Consider the following 12,283-nt stretch of genomic DNA (forward strand, 5'->3'; position numbering starts at 1 on the left):
AAACTAAAAGAAAAAAAAAGTTGTGAATTTTTCAGTCATAAAATGTATTTTGTAAATTCAATACTTAGACTTAAAAGTGATTTGGCTGGGGCAGGGGTTCATTTGTAGAAAGTTTATCCCAAAATTATTAGTGGTAATTTTTCTAAGCAAATTTAATTGAATTATTGTGATTATTATTATAATTATTGTGATTATGATTATTATTATTATTATTTATGGGTGCTTTGCCTGCTTTTTGCATGTGTGTGCATCTCCCCTGTACACTGTCCAAAGAGACCAGAAGAGGGCGCCAGGTTCTCTGGATCTGGAGTTAATAGGATTGTTAAGATTCCTTGTCGGTTTTAAGATTGAAACCCTGGATCTTTGGAACAGCATCCAGTGCTCTTAACCACTGAACCATCCCTCTAGCCCTAAATTAAATCTTCAAATTAAAAGTAAATAAATAAGCAAATATACGACAAGGCTGAAGAGGAGGCTTTGTGGTTAAGAGTGGAGCGCTGCTCTTGCTGAGGACCCGGGTTTGATTCCCAGCGCTCCTGTCAGGAGGCTTACAACCATCTGTAACTACAGCTCCAGGGGACCATGATGCCTTCTGTCCTCTGCAGGCACCCAAACGTGGGCACACACACACACACACACACACACACACATGCACATGCACAAATAAATAGCCAGGCATGGGGACATAAACTTTTGATCCCAGCACTTTGGAGACGCATAGTAAAATCTGGTCTCAAACAAATTAAATAAATGTTAAGCAATGAAATCTTTTGACTGATGTTAAGTATTTTGACAGGTATTAAAGTGTGACTTGGAGTTATCTACAACCTTCCACAGTAGTGACTAATGAAACACACAAGTCAGCAGTGGTGGCTCTTGCCTCTACCTAGCCTTCGGGAGGCTGAAGCCAGCCTAACCTGCATAGTAAGATCCTATCTCAAAACAAACAATGCTAGAGGTTGGTCGTGGGTAAGAAGGAGAGGACGTATTAATATTAGGTATGGGTTTACAATGGGAGCAGTTTGGTTCAAACTTTAGGATTTCTTCTAGCAGCAGTGTGGATGATACCTTCCGAAGAAGATGGAGACACAGACGCCTATAACAATGCCATGAATAAGGAAAAGCAATAATGGGGGAAATGGAAAGATTTAAGAAATAGAACCAACCAGATCTAACTAATGATAGACACGGAGTGAAGAAAAGAAGATGGTGTCCAAGGTGACTGCCAAGTTTCTGTTATAAATTCCTGGGAATCTAGTGGTGCCATGAACAAAATTGGAAATATAAGACCAGGAGTTCATTCTGTGTCTGGTCACTATCCTCTCCCCGAGACTTCTGTCTCTCCAACCACAGTGATACATTGTGTAGTAAAGTGTTGTGATGAGAGTAAGTTCCTGCCAATGGCACATCAGCAGAGTTAGACAACTTCTGTATTACTATTATGATTTGAACAAAGTTACCCATGATCATGACACATTGTGTTTGAGCCAGTAGGAGTGTCTGAGTCAGGGTTTCTATTCCTGCCCAAGCACCATGACCAAGAAACAAGTTGAGAAGGAAAGGGTTTATTCAGCTTACACTTCCACATCGCTGTTCATCACCAGAAGAAGTCAGGACTGGAACTCAAGCAGGTCAGGAAGCAGGAGCTGATGCAGAGGCCATGGAAGGATGTTGCTTACTGGCTTGCTTCCCCTGGCTTGCTCAGCCTGCTTTCTTATACAACCCAGGTCTACCAGCCCAGGGATGGCACCACCCACAATGGGCTGGGCCAGGGATGGCTCCACCCACAATAGGCTGGGCCCTCCCCCGTGATCGCTAATTGAGAAAATGTCTTACAGCTGGATCTCGTGGAGACATTTCCTCAACAAAGGCTCCTTTCTGTGATAACTCCAGCTTGTGTCAAGTTGACACAAAACCAGCCAGTACAAGGGGGTACTATTTGGAGAGATGGAACCTTTAGGAAATGGGACCTCTCTGAAGAGGTGAGTCGAGTCACTGGGCCACTGGACTTAAGAATTATATGCTGACTCCACTTCTCTCAGACCCCGTGTTCCTGACTGTAACCAGCTCCCTCACGCTCCCTCCACCCCAGCTGGGAGCTTCTCCAAGACCTCCTCTAGGTTGCTTTGTCAGGTGTTTTGTCCTAGGAACAAGAGGAACAACTACCGTGCTTCCTTAGCAGAGCCATGGATATGGACCTTAGGTTCATGCAAACGAAGATAGAACTCGAACACAGGACTGAGGTTCTCAAACTTTAGCACGCACCACAGTCACCTGGAGATTTTACAAAAACACGGCTGGTGCACAACAGTGGTTTCTCAAAAAAGTAAAAATAAAAACTGATGTGTGATTCACCAGGTCTGACTCCAGCAAACTAAAGAGAGGCTTGTGCACCCACACTTGTATTGGTAGCAGCATTATTTAGAATAACCAAAAGGTTACAAGTGTCTGTTCTTTGGTGGGGATGGTAAACTAAATGGAGCACGTGCATGTCATGTGGTATCCACCTTGTTTGAAACAGGGTCTCTCTGTGGTCCTAGCATCCTGGAACTCACCGTGTAGACCACACTGGCCTCAAACTCACAGCCATCCTCCTGCCTCTGTCTCCCAACTTTTGGGATTCCAGGCATGCACCACCACCCCCTGAGGGAGTTGGCCTGGTCTGGTTGCCTTAAGAGGTATTATATGTTTTTCAGGTTAAAGTGCATGGCTCCTGGGGCAGTGTCTGGCTTCATGCTCCCCAGGCTGTGAAGCATTCAGAGCAATTTGTGTTTCTCTGTATGATCTTCTGGTGGCCAAGGAAGCCTGACAGGACAATTGGTCTTAGACATTAATCCTGTGTACCTTACGTAGCTTCCAAACATCATTGTATCCTGGCAACCACAACCCTATTGATTCTGGCAATTTGCCTTTATATTCTTTCTCCATAAAACTGTCACAGCCTCAGTCTTGCTGTGGCCCCTCCCACCCAAGCCTGGTTTCATTCTTTGCTGGCCATGTCAGGTGACCTTGGCCAGGTAAGTAAGCATGGGCGTTCATAACTCCCAGCTATACCGCTCAGTTTTAAGCAGCAAGGACATGCTAACACATGCTGCGACATGGATGAACTTGAAAACCTTAAGTTAGTAAGGTCACCGTAAGGAACAAGTGCTAGGTGACTGCAGTTAAATAAATTTGCCCAGCATTGCTGAGAGGCTACATGAGGAATCATTGCTTAATAGGTACAAAATTTGAATTTTAGAAGCCTTTTTCTTTTAAATACTATAATGGATAGATAATGTACTTGCTATGAACTTAATAATGGACGATAGCGCACTGGGCATGAAGCTCAGAATTAAAGCTGTTCTAAGATGTATGCCACCCTGAGTTTAATTCCCTGCCCTGGAGAATAAATGTTTCTTACTTAATACATTTTGTCACTTTTGCCACTACTAAAAGAATTTTGAAGTGTTTTTTTGCTTGCGTGTTTGTAATCTACTCCATGCATGCATTTCCCTCGGAGGCCCAAAGGGGGCGTCAGATTCCCAGACCTGGAGTTAGAAATAGTTGTGAGCCACCATGTGGGTGCTGAGAACTGAACCCTGGTCCTCTCTAAGAGCAGCCAGTGCTCTTAACCACTGAGCTGACTCTCCAGCCTGCCCAAAAATAAAATAATTAGAAGAGGAGGAACAGGAGGAGGAGGAGGCAGCAGCAGCAGCAGCAGCAGCCATCCACGGTGACACACACATCTGTAATCCCAGTTTCTTGCAAAGAAGAGCTACAAGACCAAAGCCCACCTAGGCTACACTGGGAGCTCAAGGGTAACACGGAGCAACTGAGTAGGACTCTGCCTGAGAGCGACACAGCCTGTCTTAAAACACGGCAAAACCACAGAATGTCCAACATCACACATGGACACTAATGTGAACCTCGGACTTAAGCTATGTCGGGGTTGGTTCGTTAATTGTATCAACTCTGACACACCAGTTTGGGGTGTTCATAATAAAGAGGGGTACACAGGCCACTGACTAATCTTCATCGGCAACTTGACTGACCAGAATCACCATAGAAACAGGTGTCTGAATGTGCCTGTGGGGCGTTTTATAGAAACAATTAATTGAGACACGACTCGCACTGATTGGATAGCTCAATTTTATGGGCTGGACTCTCGGGCTGAGTCAAAAGAAGGAAATAAAGCAAATGCCTTCATTTATCTCTCCTTTTCCAGGCTGTGGATGCAGCTGCCCGAGCCAGAATGAACCCCTTCCTCAGATGTTTCTGTCAGACATTTTGTCCCAGCAACAATTAAAGTATTAGCACAAGAGGAAATCCATACTTTCTGCTCAGCTTTTCGATGAGCACTAAACTGTTGTTCTTAATGTGTCTGTTCTGTTAAACAGCAGCAACGGAAACTAATACGGGAACTGGAGAGCTGGCTCAGCGGTTAAGAGCACCGACTGCTCTTCCAGAGGTCCTGAGTTCAATTCCCAGCAGCCACATGGTGGCTCACAACCATCTGTAATGGGATCTGATGCCTGGTTCTGGTGTGTTTGAAGACAGAAACAGTGCACTCACGTGCATACAATAAATAAATCTTTAGAACCAAAAGACAGAACTAATATAGTAGTAGCACAGAAGGAGGCATGTGGACCTGTGCAATGGAATCGTGGTCCTAGAAAGAAACCCATCTGTTGCCAATTGCTTTCATCAAGTACATAGATATCATTCAGTTTGAGCCAAAACATACTGTATTACAAGGATGTTAAGATGACCAGAAATCCACATGTGTAAAACTAGATCCCACCCTCACACTCTGGGGGCGGGGGGATCTGTGTGCAATCGATCAGAACCCTAAACATACCAACTAGAACTGTGAAGAAAACCCAGAGGTGAACACTCACAGCCTGGCCTTCCGCAATGGCTTTTAGGATTCCACAACAGAAGCACAAGCAAGAAGAGAGATAAAGGTATTGGGGTCCAGCAGGTTAGAACTTCTTAGGCAGAGGGGCTTCCAGGACTGTCAACCCTGCTGCCCCTTACCGGGTACTCAGTAAACTTAGTTTCTCCCTATCAAGTGCTTCCCCCATGTGGGAAGCCACCGCATTCGCCATTACAAGATGGCGCTCAGCCCCAAGGGAGGTTGGCCAGATTTGAGATAAACAACCTAAGTGCGCATGCACATATGCCTGTTTTGCTGACTCATGCTGACTTGTTCTCTAGGCCCAGTATGCTAATTAGGGCGCACAGAATACACCAATCAGGTAGCGACACATTCCTCCTAAGCATATATGAGGAGGGTTGATTTCTGGGCTCAGGGTCTTTCGCAACTGCAATCAAACCCATAATAAACGCCTGTAGAAGGATCCTGTTGTGGCGCATCTTCCTTGCTGGCGAGATAGGCGATTGCTACACCCCCACCCCAATTTTCATGCGTGAGTTGTATGTTCTTACATGAGTGGGGGTATAATTATGTGGTGCACATGTGTTTGCGTCCATGTGGTGGTCAGAGGTTGATGCCCAATGTTTTGTGCTTCAAAAGATGCAATCAAGGAACAGAAAGACAGCTGGGCATGGTGGTACACGGCTGTACTGTGGGCACCAGGGAAGAGGAGGTGGGTTAGGGACTCGAGGCCATTCTCCACTTCACAGTGCTCCTGCAGAGGTCCCAGCACCCATATGGCAGCTCACATCTGCTATAATACCTGTGTCAGAGGACCCAGGGTCCTGGTCTGGCTCTGTGAAATAGTGCACTTGGAGGCTGAGGCAGGAGGATCATTTGAGACCAAAAGTATGGCTTCAGACTAAGCAACCTAGAGACATTCCAACTCCGAAAACAAAAGCAAAAAAAAAAAAAAACAAAAAAAACAAAAAACAAAATAAAAAGGAACCTAATAGAAAATTCTCCCCAAAAGACATGCGAACAGGCAATAAACAGACAGGGAAACACATTAATGCAACTAAATACCACGAGATTACATCGCTTCACATCCACTAGGATGGCTAAAATCAGAAGGATAGAAAATAACCAGTGTTCAGAGGATAGAGAAATTGAAACCCTCAGAAACTGGAGCAAGAAATGTAAAACTTCAAGAAGCATTAGGAAGCAATTTCACAGATTTCACAGTCTCTCAAATGGCGGTCACACCAGTTAGACGTCCGTGCTCACGAGAGAAATGAAGTCAAGACTACCGCTAGGTGGCAGTGTTACTTTAAGATTCAATTTTGTCCACCGGAAACAGCATTGTGATAGACAATTAAAATTAATTTGCGTTAAGGCAAAAAAAAAAAAAAAAAAAAAAAAAAAAAAAAAAAAAATGCAAGGGTTCTTATAGGACTGCCATCAAGAAGTAAGAATACGTATAAATTCAAAGCAACCTTTAAAGAAAACTGTTTTGAGAGAACAAATAGGTTATATAAAATGTAAAGCCCTAAAAGAAGTGTTTTGGCCTCCAGCCCTCAGCGTTCCTGCTTCTGCCTCCCAAGAGCTAAGATTCCAGATACTGAACCCAGATAATTATACTTTATCATCAAACGCTCCTCCATCTGGTGGCTAACAACCGCCTGTAACTCCAGATCCAGGCAACCTAAAGCCCTCTTCTAATGAACTCCATGGGTGTGTGTGTGTGTGTGTGTGTGTGTGTGTGTGTGTTCATATGAGTGTATGATTGGTGCAGATTTGTATTGCTTATATATACATGTGTGTGTTATAATTAAATTTTTTTAATTAAATCTTTAAGAAAAAAAAAAGAACTGTATATCATGACCAAGAGCAGATATTTTCAGTGACTTTAGGAGAGTCAAGGGTTTATTGAAAATGTTCATTTTCTTCAGACACAGGCTAGGTCACTTTGCCCCAGGGTGGCCTTCTGAGAAGTCCCTGGAGTTTCCAGAGTGAGGCAATTGCTTCTGATAAGGTACCAAACCCTACACATAGGATTCTGGTGTCCCTTTGGCTCACTTCGTCACTGCCAGTGGCTCTGCAGACGTAGGAGGCTCTCACCACAGCTCTTTCCTGTGTGTTTCCTCTCGGGCTGTGTAATCCCAAAGACAAGGGAGGGCGAGCATCCTCTTCTAATACTGCTCTCTGTGCTAGAATTACATTTTTCATCTCTTTTAAGATTGAAACATTTACATGAATTCCAATAGATTTTTTTAAAGCAGGGGGAAGATCTTACATCTACTACACTGTATTGAAACATAGTTTTGTTCTTGTTTTTATGTTTAAGATAGGGTCTTCCTATGTAGCCCAGGCTGGTCAGGAACTGACATTTCTTCCATGTCAGCTTTCCAAATTCTAAGATTACAAGGTATGTACTAGGAAGTCCACTTATACCAAAAAACCCTACCTTAACTCTGTGCATGTGTGTGTGTGTGTGTGTGTATATGTATGTGTGTGTGTGCTGTAGGTGAGTGTGTGTAAGTCAGAGGACAATTCCATGGAGTTAGTTCTTTACCCAACCTTTAAGGGAGTTCCAAGGATCAAACTTGAGGAGTCATGACTTCATGATAAACACCTTTGCCTTCTGAGCCATCTCACTGGTTCCTTTCCTTAACTTTTTAAAAGTAGTTTATAGTTTTTCTTCATATGAACATACTCCAAATTAATGTATCTGTGATGAAACACAAGGTAAAGACATTTAGATATTTTCAAACTTGTCTCTATGATAAAGTATCTCCATAAAAAAAAAATACGGACATGCATGTACTCTTGCTCAGAACCCATACTCCCCTCGAACAGATTTCTGAAAGTAAAACTGTTTGCTCAGTGGATATTCACGATGCCACTAATAACTGATACCAAGATTTCCCAACCATGGAATGGTTGGCCTTTGCGGTTAGATAACCCGCTGTTGTAAAAGGCTGCCCATGGGTATTACCTAATAAGACCAATAGCTTCCTGGTCTGTAATCTGCAGATGCCAACAGCACTTACTATAGTAAAGTATACCTAACATAAAGTCCATCACTTTAACGGACTTTATAAGTAGAACTAGCGGGGCAGCATTACATACATCACAGAACATATTTTATATATGGCAGCATTACATACATCACAGGACGTATTTTATATATGGCAGCATTACATACATCACACTGTTGTGTCGCTTGGCCTCATCCGTTGCCAGTTCTGAGTTTGAACAACCAAACATGGCCCTTAAAATTGCTAAAAAAAAAAAAAAAATCTCCAGAGGGCAAGTAGTTGTGATGGTTTGCAGCTCCACAGGGATGACTGAGAAATCTAGAAAGTAAATGTCATGAACTTGTGGCAGTAGCGACAGAAAGCAAAACAGGCTGAGGTGGTTAAAGGAAAGATAACAGCATGCCGTCCGGGATCCAAGTCTCGTTCCTATAAAGAAAAGACCTGGCTACAGAGAACATCACTGAAACCAGGTTGTGGTGGTCCGTGCCTGTAAGGCACCGACAGGGAGGCTGAGGGGAGAAGGGAAGGAGGTCCAAGCAAGCCCTGGACCACATAGTAAGATTCTGTCTCATAAAACAAACAAAAGGAAGTTTGCTTCTAAACCTGTAGTGCCTTTTGTTTGTTTGTTTGTTTGTTTTTGAGAAAAGGTCTTATTTTTGAGGCCCAGGCCAGCCTCAAGTGGATGGCAGCCCTCCTGGTTCAGCCTTCTAAGTAGTGAAGCTATAGGCACGAACTGGTTCCTGGCGGCAATATGTGTACAGGTATTAAACATACACTGGTTTTTAGTATGTTGGATTTTAAGTGGCTTGCTGGATCACAGAGTATGTCAAGTTATTCACAGGCTTGGATCTTTCTAAAACCTACCTTAATAAGGGTTCTCAAATGTTTTGACAACCCCCTACCCCTTCTAACCCACCATCCAAAGGTAGAGGAGGAAAGACAATAGGATAAGAAGATGGGAACCTGTTTAGAAGTAGTTCTTTGGCAGAACTTCCTGCTTCACGAGTGACCTGAAGCTTTATTCATGGCCCGGAAGAGAACAGACGGAGGGATGGGTCCCACAATCCAGTGGGAAGAAAAGCTCCCAGCAACCCAAAGTCATCCCACTAGGCCTCCTCTTCGACATTCCTACCATTTCCCACTAGTCTTAAACTGGGGGCAAAGCTTTCACGGACCTTTCCAATGCTTTTCCAAACCCAAACTATAGCAGGGACGCACCCAGGAAACAGTAAAGGCCTTTTGCCAGTTTTCATATGTAGCTGGGGTTGAGAATCACTGATCTTGGTCAATATAATCTTTATCCTTTTGCCATTGTCTTGGATAGAAATGGGTGTCTAATCAGGTTTGAACCCATCTGGGAAGATCTTCTGGGGAAAATGGCCTGACTTTAGGAAAGCAATCCCATGCTACATATTATTCCTAGAAAGACATCTCTCCAGAGTCTTCGTGGATCACATGTAGAAGATGACAGGTCAGACAGCTAACAGTTCCTCAGATGATGTCAACAAGAGGCAGTCTGGGATAGCACAGTGTGCACATAGCATAGTTTGGGATGGCAGGCCCCAACTTCTCTCACACACGTGTGTGAATAATGCCCTGCTTTGCTCTGTTTTGTTGTTTTTTTGCTCAGTGTAACACTCATACAGTTGATCCTACTGGGTCTTGCCTCGCCTTCCCTCCAAGAATGGAATGACCACAGCTGAAGAAAAGCAAGGAGAACTCTTATCTGCTATGCAGGATTAACTATTTAAACAGGAAAAACTTGAATAGGCCCCCAAACAGGAAACTTCTCAGTAGAGGGTACCATCCCACAGGGTGCTGGAAAATTACAGCTCTAGGCTCTTAGCTGGCCTGTGGAAGCCAACTGACAGCAGTCCTCTGGAGAGTGTGTGGAGAGTGGGCTGCTGAAGTGACAGGTGACAGAAACGGCAGCGTTAGGTGAGTCTATCTCTGGAGTTTTTTCCTTAGTAAATAGCGAGACTGACCTTGAAGTCTTCAGTCTTTCTCTGAAATCTGGGCTCTGACACCAGCCCTCCCCATGCCAAGCTGTCAAACCCTCTCCATTTGTAGGGGCTCAGACAGGCCCTGGTTCCTTTGGTGTGTGTATGTGATACTGGCTAGTAGTCCGTTCTTTTTCTCTGTCAGCTAAAGAATTAGATGACAGAAAAGATTCAGAGCAGCGCAAAAGCACAAACGTATTTGTAAGTGTCACAGACTCTCTGAACAGAGAGAGGTGTCCCAGAAATGGATGCCTCTGAGGACAAATGAATTTGGCTTTTCTTTTGGGTTTTCAGTGCTCTGCCTGGTGATTTCCTCCTCCCCCTCCCTTCTCCTCCTTCCTCCCTCCCCTCCCCCCCAACACCAGTCTAAAAGTGTTGATGAACCCTTTCTACTGGTTCCCTGTCTCTGCCCAGAAATAGAAGTCCCTGACCTGCTATGTATCAGTTACTTTTCTGTTGCTATGATTAAAAAAAAAAAAAAATCACCAAAAGCAAATCACAGAAGAGTTTATTTTGGCTTATGGTTCTGGAAGAAGAGTCAGGAATGGTAAGGGAAACATGCCAGCAGGAAGCCTGAGCAGGAAGCTGGTTGGTCACATTCCCTCACACAGGAAGCCAGGAGAGTGGACTGGAAACAGGGAGAGGCTGTACACTTTCAAAGCCTGCCCCCAGTGATGTACGTCGTCCAACAAGGCTCTAGGTCCTAAGAGTGCCTTTACCTCTCAAGCCTCTCCCCAAAAAGGAACGAGTCTTCAAATACATGAGTCCACGGGAGGACACTGCTCTTTCAAACCACCACAGTGCACAAGTGTGGCCATAGCTGTAATGGTGTCCCTTGCCCTGGTGCATGAATATGCAAAGTTGTTGGGGGCTGGGACTTGCTGTTGGCCCCAACTCTCTCTTTCCTTTGTGGTATAACATGGACAGACAGACTCACTGCAGGTAAGGGAAAGTGACTTGGGAAAGATAGAAACTTACTGCTGGGACCAAAAAGCTACATAAAATGATGATGATGATGTCTGGAACTAGCGGTGTAGACCAGGTTAGTCTCGAACTCACAGAGATCTGCCTGCCTCTACCTCCTGAGTGTTGGGAATTAAAGGTGTGCACTACTACCACCTGGCTTTAATATATATATTTTAAGTTGAGAATTAATTACCAGAGAGAGTGAAACCCGAGGGAGAGAGGACAAGTCAAACTCCTCAAAGGGATTCCCAAGCAAGTTCGGTGGCTCCCGTTTCCCTCTCCTCCCTAAGTTGTCAGAAGGGCATAACTGGACAGCCTGCACCCAGGAATTCACACGTGGTTCTTGGAAGTCTGTGACTCATCACTCGTTAGCTGGAGGCCATCAAAGGCAGTCCTTGAAGGCTCCCCCAACCCCACCCCAGGCTTAAGCTCCAGGCCACTGCCAGGGAACTCCAAACCTTGCAGAGTCTCTCCTGTTTGGAACACTTCGCCATGTAAGAAATAAGAGTTTTCACCTTCTATGACCACAGTTTTATTAGAGATTGCTAGTCACTTTCTGAAGGACCAGAGGCTGATGGTGTGGCTAGTCCAGCTAACCCTGGCCCTAGAGATCGTTCTTCCTGTGGCTGAGATTATGGGTGGGCTGCCACACCGACCTTGCATTTACCTGGGTGCTAAGCATCTCAACTCAGGCCCCTGTGCTTGTGCAACAAGCCCTTTACCCACGGAGCCATCTCTCCAATCTCTGGACAAGCTTTCCAAAAGACCTTTCAGCCACTATAATACTGAGAGTCATGTACTTACATGATGAAACCAAATGGAGACTGGGTTTTTAATGAACGTGAAATGCCAAACCAGCCTTGAGTCCGTAACTTTGAACTTCTTTTGATTGAGTATGAATTTTCAAAAACAAAAATGAAAATTTTCTCCAGTTACTTTGGGTTTTCTGTTAAATGTGGGTGGACCTAAGTCTTAATGGATATTCTATTTCAAGACCAAAGGATGAAAAGAATATGACCCATTATCAGGTTCTTAGGCTCACTTACACTTCTAATGTGTTTCTCTCAGAGAAAATCTCCTTTCTTCAGATTTCCTTCATTAAAATGGCCTTTCCTCTCTTCATCTCCTGCTGAACATCTCACAGAGTTGCTCTCACACTAGAATCTCTCCTTTCTCAAGTCAAATGTCTTCTTGTCTGAATTATTCATTTTGTTTTGAAAGTAGCTTTAGCAAGAAGTTCGGGGTGAGTACGTGGGGTCCAGTTCCCACCGTAGGTATCCCACCTAATTCTTCCTGGTATCCTGTCAGTAAATATATCAATTGTAACTGCATTTCCCAGAGACTGATATGACTTTTGAGAAACAAAATTACTGCATTTACATGTTGAGAAATACTTGACATTCCTTTGATGAACACAA

Source organism: Micromys minutus, assembly GCF_963924665.1.
Source record: "Micromys minutus genome assembly, chromosome: 28".
NCBI classification, from domain to species: domain Eukaryota; kingdom Metazoa; phylum Chordata; class Mammalia; order Rodentia; family Muridae; genus Micromys; species Micromys minutus.